General features: G+C 45.4%; 1 protein-coding gene across 7 annotated transcripts in view; it reads right to left on the bottom strand.

The window, feature by feature from the left end:
• RNF144A (ring finger protein 144A) overlaps window positions 1–12,415 on the bottom strand; it is a 105,885-nt gene that overhangs the window by 79,683 nt on the left and 13,787 nt on the right. For 3 of the 7 annotated variants that reach the window (XM_053588403.1, XM_053588411.1, XM_053588408.1), the window contains exon 2: window positions 3,215–3,410. The exons of 1 other annotated variant lie outside the window; for it this stretch is intronic. The gene's annotated coding sequence lies outside the window, so the exon portion shown is untranslated. Of the gene's footprint in view, window positions 1–527; window positions 636–3,214; window positions 3,411–5,377; window positions 6,027–12,415 lie in introns of those variants that run through there. 3 more of the 7 variants (XM_053588405.1, XM_053588404.1, XM_053588406.1) reach the window with 3 other exon arrangements.

Raw genomic sequence — 12,415 nt, 5'->3', positions numbered from 1 at the left:
AGCTCTGAAACCATGAACTACAGCAGAGTATTGATATTTTCGTTTCTAGTTCATGTTTCAAAGTGACCTTTGCCCTAAAGGTTAAGGAGCCAAAACCAGATGAGCAAGAGCCGGCCATAAACAGCTGCAGTTCTCAATATCCCAAGGCTGAGTGACAGCCAAGGCCAAGTCGAAGTTTCTTAACCAAAGACCTCTCCATTGGGAAACCAAACCAAACAGAACAAAATGAAAACCTATCTTTCAGATTCAGATTCAGATGCTTCAATCACAGAAGGGTGAACTGAGGATGGTTTCTGGTCCGTGAAAATCATTTTACTTTGTAAACATAAACATTTAAAAACAATCTTTGCTTGTGCAGAATGTCATTTTCTGATGTGACATTCTGATTTTGTCCTCTTTGCTGTGAATCTTTTGTGAATATGTAGCCACTTCACAGTTGTGGAATTTGAAGCAGATTCCCAAATGGAAGTGTCCTGGGAGGGGAGGAGGGTGGGGGCGACAAGGGAAAAATACAAAATTCCACTGGCCTTGAAGTGGGTTTCCTGCAGTTTCCTTTAAAGCTTTCCGCTTCCTCGAGGGCACTGTGTATCTCTGTACCAACAAGTGCCTTGCAAAGAAAGAAAGGTGCAATCATCCTAAAATTTTGAAGTTAAAGTTAAAAAAAAAAAAAAAGGTCAGAAAGCATTTATTTTTCAAAAGGAGGCGGGAGGGCAGCTTCGATGTTCACTTCTACAAGGCCATTGCTCAGCACAGGGACCCTGCCACAGTGGAATGGCTCTATGCCATGTGAGCAGCACATTACCTGTGTCACCAAAGGGGCCCCCAGGCAGTGCTGTACGGGGGTGGATGCCACAGGGTTTCTCCAGCAGACCCTTCTACAGGGTCTGGAAAATGTGAGGCAGGATGATAGACGAGCCAGGACTTGATGAGGAGGCCTGGAACTCAGGGGTCCTGTAGACCCCCTTCCTGCATCTCCCATCACTCATCAGCCCCTCATTCTCCCTCCTCACTCCCTGTGTCAGCCCACTCCACAGGCGGAATCAGCTCTCTCCTGCACACACGGTGGCCACTCTGTCTCACACTCAGAGCCTCTCTCCCGGCCGAGCAATCAAAGATCCTTCAATTCTTGACCTATAACGTACACCTACTCCCCAGGGAGCTATCCAGGAAGCAGGTGGCCAGTTGGAGTAGACACTTTCAGTCTGTGGCTGTGGCTGCCAGTGTGCTTAGTGACCCCCTTCTCCCTAGAGACCTTTCTGCTGCCTCCTTGTCTGCAAACTTGCCAGCCATCCTCTCCACATTGCCTCAGCTGCTCACTTTGTGTCCATGTCACAAAAGAAAAGATAAGCAATCAGAAGAGGACTGCAGAGCCCCTCCAAGCGCCACCACCTATCTGTCATTTGGTCCTTTCCTGCTGGGAACTATCTGTGCTTCTCCTAAAGCCAGGAGCTCCACTGTGCACACTGTACCCAGCAGCACCCGTCCTGCACTCTCCACTGAGTCACCTGCTCAACACACAATTGCACTCACTGCTTGTGCTTCCCAGACACACAATCCTCCTGACATCATCACCAGACACCACCATACTGGGCTCCCTTTTGCAGCCAAGCGCCTCAGAACAGCTGTGGACAATCTGTCTCCAGTCCCTCCCCCACACTCTTCCCTCCCAGCTGGCCTCTGGTGATACAGCCACTAGACCAGTGGCCACCAGGCTGCAGCCTCAGCATCCCCGGGCCCCCTCACTCCCTCCTCCATGAAGTGATCTCGTGGTCAGGGGTGCCCAGAGGCCAGGCTTGGTTTCCTGGTCTCTCTGGCTGCTCCCTCTTAGCCCCCATCCCTGACTGTCCTCTTCTCCTGCCCTCCATGATGACGCTGGAAGGCACAGGTCCAATCCCCAAAAATTCTCTTCTCCCACCAGAGATCTCATCTCGGTCATTAGGCCAAATACCAACCACAAGCTGAGCGCCCCATGACATTCCAGCGCAGACAGACTCTTACACCATCAGCCTGGGTTAGAGCCTCCCGCTCGGCCTCTCCACTGGGTGTCCACATGCTCCACACAGAACTTGTAATCTCTTCTCATACCTGAACCTTCTCCACCTGAGCTGTCACCTCTCGGGTTCTGAAAACACATCTAGTTACTCGAATCAGAGCCCCACCATCTGCACTGACCCCCTCATTCTCACACTGAGCATCCGCTCTGCCAGGATGGCTGAAGAATGTGGCCACCTCTCACCACTCCACTGCAGCTGCAGAGCTGCCACTCTGCTCTCTCATCTGGGTGACCACGGCGGTTTCCTCTGAGTGCCTCTGAGACATCCCCTGGCCTCTAGCCTGTCTTCCCCTCTCTACCCATATTCTCAATGCAGAGTCCAGAGGGAGCCTATTCAAATGGAATGTAGGCCCTGTCTCGTCTCTGCTTCAACCTGGTACTGACGTCCCATCATGAACGCAGAATACCCCAACAGCTTGTGATACTAGCCACAGCCAAGCCCTGTCACCTGTCCTGTCCACCCTGACTCACGGGCTTCTGTGCCCACTGTCCCCTTCCTTCTACACCAATCTGGCCCAGAAACAAAATAGCTAGTCCACATTCCACCCCAAGTCCACATTCAAATGTCACCTAATGAGACCTCCTCGACTGCTCCATCTGACACTATAACCCACCCTCCCCACTAAACTTGGTCCACGTTTTCTTTGTTCCACATTTGTATTTTGTCACATAGCACATAATTTCCTCTTGGTACTGTCAACTGTATACTGTCTCTCCGTGCCCATCCTCACCCCACCCTGCTTGTGCTCCCACTGAAGGAGTACGTCGGGAGTGCAGCACCGCACTGCCACGCTCTGTCCTGAGCTGAGCAGAGCCAGCAGCACGCAGGGGCAGGTCCCCGTGTCCTCAAAGAACTAATGAATCAGGGGGAATCTAGATAATCACCCCAACCTTCTGACACATGAGGCTCACAGGTTGTTATAAGCAGTAAATAAAGAACCATGAAAATCTCGGTAAAGCATCAATGCCCATAACCGCTCAGCATAGGTGCAGAGCGCACCTTTACCGTTCATTCAGGGGAAACCCCCAGGCAACAGCCCACAAGGTGTGCTTTAAGAGGTTAAGGAAATCCCTCCAGGCAGGCCCAGCAGTGGTCTGAGATCCCACTAAGAAGAGATAAATTAAGGTTTGCAAGCCTTCCTTTTACAAATTCAAGGTTACCTCTGAGAAGTCAGAGGGTAGGAGAAGAACTATGTTCTGGCCAAGTCCGGAGTCCTGTGGTGCTGATGTGCATTCAGCAGCTCTTCCTTCACGTCAGGTACCCAAAGGGAGAAGGGGAAGAAGGTCTCTGGCACCAGGGCTCCCTGCAGACCGGGGGCACCTGGGGGCATGTCAGGCCAAGCAGGATGCTGGTTACCTGGGAACAAGAGAAGGGCAGGGGCGGTCAGAGGGCAGGGTGAAAGGAGCAGACACAAAGCCAACCTCACCAGCCATACCCCAGCACTGGGTTAGGCTGGAGGAAAACCACCGACACAGTTACCAGCAGCCTCACCTGACTGAATAGTTCACTGGAGAGGGGATTGAGGTTTCCTACAGTAACAATCCACCAAGAAGCTGACAGATAAATCCATCAGCACAGGCAACTTGGAGACAACAAACCATTCCAGGATCTCCTATCCTGTCCCCTCCTTTCCCAATCACAGCCATTCAGCTTTGCCCAGTCAGTCTTTGATCCTCAGGGAAACAAGCAAAATAAGAACTCAAAATGTATAATAAAATAAACAAAATTGGGAGAGGCGCAGTGGCTCACTCCCATAATCCCAGCACTTTGGGAGACCAAGGTGGGAGGATCCCATGAACTCCGAAGTTCAGCCTGCCTGAGCAAGAGCAAGACCCCATCTCTAATAAAAACAGAAAAACTAGCCAGGAAAGGTGGCAGACACCTATAGTCCCAGCTACTCAGGAGGCTGAGGCAGGGGATCACTTGAACCCAAGAGATTGCTGTGAGCTATGATGATGCTACGGCACTCTACAGAGACTCTGTCTAAATAAATAAATAAACAAAAATGAAATTAAAATGGTATAACAGAAGCTATCTGTCTAACATCAAAGAAGGCAAAATTCAAGAACAGAGAAACACAAAAGTCATCAGACCCACAGAATACAAATAGTAAATGGCAGAGATAAAATCAACTTTACCAGTGATAGCATTAAATGGCTTAAACACTATAAACAAAGGGCAGAAATTGAAAGAATGAATAACACCCAGATGCTGTTACAAGAGACACACTTTAGCAACAAAAAGAATAAAATATTTAGAAATAAATTTACAAAAGATATACAAAATTTGTACATTGAAAACCTCCAAAATATCATTAAAAGAAATTAAAGCAGACCTAAAATAAATAGAGAGACATCTTGTATTCATGGATTGCAGAACTGTATTGTTAAGATAGCAATACCTTCCCCATTGATACTAGATCAACTAAGAGATTCCACACAATCTCTATTAAAATCTTAGCTGCCTTTTTACAAAAATTGGCAGGCAATTTGACCCCGACCTTGACAAAGAAATCTATAAGACCCTAAATGGCCAAAAAACTCTGAAAAGGAAAATAAAGCTGGAAGAACTAGATTTCTTAAACTCAAAATTTACTATAAACTACATCAAAATAGTGTAATACTAACGTAAGGGCAATAATTCAGTTTAATGGATCAGAACTGACAGTCCAAAAGTAAGCCACTACATTTATGGCTAATTAATTTTTATAAGAGTGTCATGACAGTTCAATGGGTAAATGATGGTTTTTCCAGCAAATGGTCCTATAAAACCAAATCTAGACACAGACCTTAAACCCAAAATAATTAAATACAAACATTAATTCCAAATGAATCATCAATTTAAATGTTAGAGCTAAAATTACAAAACTCTTAGAAGAAAACAGTAAACCTTCATAATGGTTTCTTATATACAGCAACAAAAGCACCAATAAGATAAAAAAGAAAGAAACTGGAATCTACCCAAGTGTTGCATGTCAAAAACCACCATCATGCAGTGAAAAGACAACCCACAAAACTGGAGGAAACATTTGCACATCATGTATCTGATAAGGACTGTTTTCAGAATACAGGAAGAATATTCAATAATAAAAAGACAACCCTCAGAAAAAACTGGCAAAAGATTTGAACAGACATCTCCACAAACAAGATACCCGAATGGCCAATAAACACATGAAGAGGTGCTCAACATGATCCCTCAATTAATACAAATCAAAACCCCAAGGAGATACCACTTCATCCACATCAGGACTGCTAGGATTATAAAAACAGATGATAACAATTATCAGGAATTACAGCAGGAATGTGAAGAAATTGAACCCTTACACATTGCCGGTGGCAACGTAAAGTGGTTTAGCTGACTTAGGAAACAGCACGGCAGTTCTTCAAAGGGTTGAGCACAGATTTGCCACATGACCCAGCAATTCCACACCTAGGTATAGACCCAAAAGAAACAAAAGCTTAACTACATACAAAAATCTGTACGTGAACGTTTGCAGCACTATTATTCATAATATCCAAAAACAAGAAACAACTGTATTTCCATTAACTGGCAAAAGTGTAAAACGTGGCATATGCATACCATGTTCTTGGCCATAAAAAGTTATATAGTGCTCATCTGTGCTATAACGTGGATCGCAAGCAAACACAACGTGGTAAGTGAAAGAAGCCAGACACAGAAGGCCACGCGTTGTATGAAACCATGTATGTGAAAAGTCCAGGATAAACATGTCGCAGAGATAAGACAGTAAATGACTGGTCTCCTGGGAGTGAGGGGTTAATGATGGAGAGTGAGGAGTGAGGGCTAATGATGATGTTAGATAGATAACAAGGAGTGAGGGCTAATGATGCAGAGACTGAGCGGTGACACTGAAAAGGCTCTGGAACTCAAGAAAGGAGGGGTGATGGTTGTAAAACTATGTGACTATGCTAAAAACCACTGAAAGGTAAACTCCGAAGTAGTGACTTTTATGCTTTGTGAATTATATTTCAATCTAATCTATTATTTAAAAAGACAAAGAAATTTATCAACTCAGAAAAAACTTTCAAAGACTAAGGCAAGAGTATATCTGGATTTCCCCAATTTTCTCTGCTCATCAAGCATAGCTCTTGCTTATCAGGATTGCAACACCAACACCTGACTTCTGCACTTCTTTTGCCATTTCTGGTCAGGGAGCATGAACAAAATCAGCTGCACATTCCTACTCCCCATCTGCCTCTGCTGGACCACCCTGGCCTCCTCACAGGAGGGCCTAGGAGAGCAGTAATGCTTCAGTGTGAGCAGGTGTAAGACACCCTGGTGGGCAGCCCCATATTTCTCTTTGCAGATGCCCCCTCCTTACAGCTCCCACATGCAGGCTCAGCTTGCTAATCTTCCTGCAATGCTGTGGCCAGGCTGCTCAGCACTGAAACCTCCAATGCTAAGGTCCCCCCCAGCCACGATTTCTGACCTGACCTGCAAAGGTCACCTGGCCTGACCCACACTGAGCCTCTTGCCTACATTAAGATACCCATTCCAGAAAATGGCATTCATACCATTGCCAATCATTTTCTGCCTTTACTTGCAATACATTCCAATCCTCCAAACAAAAGACAGTGCAACTTCTTTTACCACAAGCTTCTGCCACCTTCCCCAGGTATGAGAAGCACGCAAATAGAATTAAAACCTCCAACAGGAAGGAAAGCTCTCTGCTCAGCTGCAGTGCTGGCAACGGGTGCCTTTTCTAGCTGCATTATAAAGCTTCTTTAAAGAGAGACTGGCCACAGACCTCTCTGCCCAGAGGAGTGTGCTGGGAGCCCCATGTGGCCTGCCTGGCTGTTGGCAGGTTGCAAACTCCCTGTCCCCACCTGGACAGTAGCCCACAGGTGCATAGCTAAACCTGCACACAGACTGCCTGGGCGCAAATAAAGTGCTGCAGCCTCTCAGCTGATGGAGTGTCGTCCCTCCAGCCGCTGCATGCTGCCCACGGGCCCAGCATTGCTCTTTGCAGTATCAGTCCCAATAATCCCTGGCAATTCTAGTGCCTGGGTCAGCAGAGCACCAGCAAGGCACATCCCAGCGGAACCCCTGCAGCAATGTCCATCCATTCCCCAACCTTTCTTGCACACCCGACCTTCTGCTGAGATACCAGGAAGGGGTGAAACTACTATTCAGAGCCAGTCCCTGCTCTCCAGGAGGTCGGACTGGACCTTCCCCCACATATGACCCTCAGAGTCACTGAAGCAAGGGTGACACACTGAAGCAGGAGCTGGCTTCCCACTCTGGAGCACATGTGTGCTCCCCAGCAGTGTTGGGCACCCTGCCTAATCCCCTCCTTCACAGGGACACATGCTGCTCCACGTTCTGAACAGAAGACTCAATGGTTCAGAATAACCGAAAGACAACCTGAACCACAAATATTAAAGATAGTATTTTTCTCATTTATTTCTTTTGCCAAGTGTATGTCTATCAATATAGAAAAGGGTCCTGTTAGGGAGTTACACATACATACTTCCTGTTAAATAAATGCCCCCAACTAAGACCAGCTGCAATCAGTTAGGGACAGCCGCTCAAAATTGTTAGAACTTTGTGTATGTGTGTGTGTGTGTGTATGCGCGCACGCGCGCATGGGTATGTAGGTGTGCTACACACTCATATATGTATGTGCACACACACACACTATCGATATGCCATCAGGCACAGGAAAGAGCGATAATAACATAAACCAGGTGCAGGAAGGTGCACGGTTGTCTTAGCATGGTCCCTGAGGCCTCTCTGAAGAGGAGCTATTTTAAGTGAGACCTGAATGAAATGAGGAACAGGAACCTGAGAGGACACACGGACAGAACACGTAGTTCAAAGACTAAGGCAAGATTATATCAGGATTTCCCCAATTTTCTCTGTTCTCAACAGAGTGACGGTGGTGAAGTTGTGAGAAGGGAAAACCCAACAGATTCTAAAGGCTGACCCAGAGGACTGTGAGGAAGGGGTAGGGGGGCGGGGGGAAGAAAAGTCAAAGAATCTCCCAGGGCCTTGTTGTCAGAGCCTGGGAAGTGTGCGTGCATGGACAGTGGTGCAGAGGGCGAGCAGGGGCCAGGGCGTGTCTGGTACACAAGGTGCAGAGTCACAGGACCAGGATGGATGTGGTGCTGTCGCAGTCAGGAGACTAAGTGAGTCCTCTGGGCGTGGCTGCCTAAGGGAAAGAGAACAGAAGAATTGTGAGGATGGGGCCACAGCCAGCGGGCAGGGGGGGACGGAAATTTCCCAGGAGAGAGTAGTTTCCAGAAGCTGGGGGGACACAGCAGAACTGTGGAGGCCCTTGAGACTGTGGTCATAACCAGTGGCCCAGCAGCAAGGTGCAGGGTCTCTCTCCAGCCACACAGCTGCCTGGGCACAGGTGCTGAGCAGTAGGAATCTAGATTTAGCCACAGGTGGGTTTTTGCCAGGTGACTAGGAAAGTAGGACACCATTCCAGAAAGAAGAGAAGCGAGGACATCAGCTACAGTGAACACTGCAAAGGAGGCAGGGCTGAAGGTCTCCGCAGGGCTGAGGACAGCAGACTCTCTGGAAGTGACCACCCAAGGGACTGTAACAAGCTGGTCAACATAAGGAGCAAGGCCTACTGGACTGACACGTATGTGTGGTGCAAGTCCGGTCTATGAAAACCAGGTCAACTTAAGGAGGGATATGGTCAACTGTGGAGGTCTTCCTGTATTTTTAAAGATCAGGTCCAAGGTTAACTGCAATCACAAAGGATCACAGAATGGGACTCACAACGTCTAGATTTCAAAATAACTGGTATCACCATAGGAATGGGTGATTAATGATAAGTGGAAGAGAGGATGGTCGGAAAGGAGGAGATCAGGGAAGAAAGAGAAGGATCACAGTTACAGCATGACCTGCCACATACAGCGAAGTGGTAACAGGGAGCAACCCAGGGAATTAGCTGCTAAAATCGCCAGGGCAGATGGTGGAGGGCTGGGGGTGAAGGGATCTGTCTGGAGAAGAGTCAAATGAGAAGGAAGAGGGACCATGAAGAAAGGAGGAAGTCCAGAGTGGTGATGAGAAGCAAGGACAGTAGGTGCTCCATCCTGACCAATGCCCTATTTCTCTGAGTCGCGACTACACAGCCTTCACACAGCGTGGCTGTGATGAGCACAGCGTCGGCAAAAGCAGCCACTGCACAAGGGCTGCGTTTCACAGACGAGGAAAGAGTTTAAAAACCTTTGCTCTGGTTAGACAGCTGGTTAGTGGCAGCCTAATAAGTCTGGTTGCAAAGCACCTGATCCCACCCTTGGCTTGTAGATAACTTGAGATACTTCTATGTAGTGTCTTAAAAGAGTTGGAGATAGATGGGTCAGTCCCTAAACAGTGTTGGGACAAATGGCTAGTTGGCCTGTTTCGTAACAATGCTTAAAACTACAATTTGATTTTTTAAAAAATGTGTTTATAACCCAGAAGGGATGAAGGCTTTTCAAAGCATATTTCAAAAATAAAAAGGTCATAAAGATCTAGCTATATAAAATGTATTTCCATTTGGAAAAAATAGCATAAGCCAAGCAAAAAATGAATCACAAAACTGTAAATAATTTTGCTCATTACATGCGATGACAAATTAATACCACTAATTTACAAAGGAAATATCAGTAGAAAACACAGCAATAGAAAAGTAGGCCAATGATGTAAATAGGTAATTAACAGAAAGAGAAATTGCAGTGGCTGATAAGCATCCAAAAAGATGCTGAATCTCACTCTTATTTAAAGACATGAAGGAAAAGGATACCATGAAGGAAAAGGAAAATTGGCAATGATTAACAACTTCAATACTGTCGAAGAAAAACCCAGTACTGATCAATGTGGTGAAAGGGAACTTGCATTTCTTAGTAATCCAACAGTGGATTCCATTTTGGAAAAATGCCCATACAGAACCCTTGGAAACAGATCAAAATATAAAATACACTTTCCCCCTTCCCCCTATTCTTAGGTTGTAACTGGGTTATAGCTTTCATGTGAAAGCCATAAATTAGTTTCATAGTAGGGCTGAGTACATTGGATACTTTTTCTTCCATTCTTGGGATACTTTACTAAGAAGACTATGTTCCAGCTCCATCCATGTAAACATGAAAGAGGTAAAGTCTCCATCTTTCTTTAAGGCTGCATAATATTCCATGGTGTACATATACCACAATTTATTAATCCATTCGTAGATCCATGGGCACTTGGGGGAGTTGGAATGGTGTCCTACTTTCCTGGGCAGAGGGAGGGAGATTGGTGGGATTACACCTCCGGTGCATCTTACAAGGGTATATGTAAAACTTAGTAAATGTGGAATGTAAATGTCTTAGCACAATAACTAAGAAAATGCCAGGAAGGCTATGTTAACCAGTGTGATGAAAATGTGTCAAACAGTCTATAAAACCAGTGTATGGTGCCCCATGATCACATTAATGTACACAGCTATGATTTAATAAATAAATAAATAATTAAAAAAATAAAAAATATATAAAATATACAAAATTCTGACGCTCATGGGCTGCCCTGGGTATGTATTCTTAGAGAAATATTTAAAAAAAAAAAAAAAAAACTTTGGTAGCATTCTTTGCAAGTACAAGAAGTGAAAAGCAACTTAAATGTCCCTTAGTAGAGAACAAATTGAATAAATGATATTATATCATCTGTACATGTGAAGAAGTCAAAGCTGCATGCTGTATGAAAGGATGTATGAGGTACGTCAGCAAACAGGCACAATACAAAACAATTTATATAATACGATGGCATTTTGAACATAAATTTAAGTTCCACACCTGCATACACAATTTTTCTAGAAAAATGCAAATAAAAGCTTTTGAAAATCACTTCAGACTAAAGGTGATTTTATTCTTCATTCTTTATTCTGCTACTCTTTCTTTTTTTTTTTTTTGAGACAGAGCCTCAAGCTGTCGCCCTGGGTAGAGTGCTATGGCATCACAGCTCACAGCAACCTCCAACTCATGGGCTCAAGTAAGTCTCCTGCCTCCACCTCCCAAGTAGCTGGAACTACAGGCGCCCGCCACAATGCCCGGCTATTTTTTGATAGCAGCCGTCATTGTTGTTTGGCAGGCCTGGGCTGGATTCGAACCCGCCAGCTCAGCTGTATGTGGCTGGCGCCTTAGCCTCTTGAGCCACAGGAGCCGAGCCATATTCTGCTACTCTTTCAATATTTTTTATGCTGCATTTATAGGTTTAAATTTTTAGAGGCTAACCATTCTCGATGGAATATGCTTTACCCATGAGACACTACACACTGAGAGAAAATAATTAGTTTTCTTTTGCCTCACAAAGGATCACATATACTAAGTGGAACATATTGCAAACTGTGAATTAAAACTCCACCAAAAGACCTCATTTCTCTGCTTGGCAGCCTCCCTAAAGCAAATCCTGCGTGGGGTCTGCTCTGAAGCCCACGAGGAAACCCGAGTTAGCGGAGGCTGTTTCTGCTTCGTCGTCACCCTCCTCCTGTCCACTGTGAACAGACGTTCCAGACGTGCCCATCACTGCTGCAAATCACTGCTGGGGAAGGGAGACCCTCCTGCTACCTACAATTCCTTACTACACGGACACCAAAGGGCACCAAAGGAATCCCTCCACTTCTCCCCCACTTTCCATTTCCAAGTCTAGGGCTGTTGTTTAGCTGCTGCTGAACTCTCCGGGGACTATTGCAGAAAGCAGTAGAGAGCTCTGTGCAGTTAAGCTTATGCAGCCACTGTAGTGGGGGCTTTCGCACGTGTGATTTGCTAGACTCTCACATGAATAGAGGTCTTGTCCGGCATCCATAAAGCACCCTCTGTTTACATGCGTCACACACTAACGGTCTGTGGCCGGCAAACACAGGGTCCCTTCAGAGCCGCCCCGCACTCAGTCAGTTCACATTTGTCCTCGGTGGGGGAAAATAAAATGTGCTCTTCAGTGGTCGAGACGTTTGTCAAATGATAGTTACGGAACAGACTCACTGGCTCATTGGTTATCAATTAATTAAATGAGGGGTTTCTTTTTTAATTCTCTTGTGGTGATCTTTTATTAGGACCATAGTTCCTAATTCTAAGAAATCACTCATAAAAATGAAGCTGATCCTTAGGCTTAAAGCTGCTCACAAAGAACCAATTGATTTACACAACTGGATACCAAACTAGGCACAAAATAAGAAGCTTTTTTATCATAAAGGCATTGCCACAGGAAAATAAATTGTTTATTTAGAATGGAGATGAAACACACACCAACTTTAAAGAACTTAGATAGCAAATCCTTTGACTGTGTAAGTTTGAAAAGAAGGTACATTTATATGCTAATAAGGAATTAAAAAAAACAACCTCCAAACAGCAATATGCATTATTCTCCATTTTAAAAAT

Source organism: Nycticebus coucang, chromosome 4, assembly GCF_027406575.1.
Source record: "Nycticebus coucang isolate mNycCou1 chromosome 4, mNycCou1.pri, whole genome shotgun sequence".
NCBI lineage: Eukaryota > Metazoa > Chordata > Mammalia > Primates > Lorisidae > Nycticebus > Nycticebus coucang.
The sequence above is the reverse complement of the archived record's forward strand: the minus strand, read 5'-3'. Positions and strand labels throughout refer to the sequence as shown.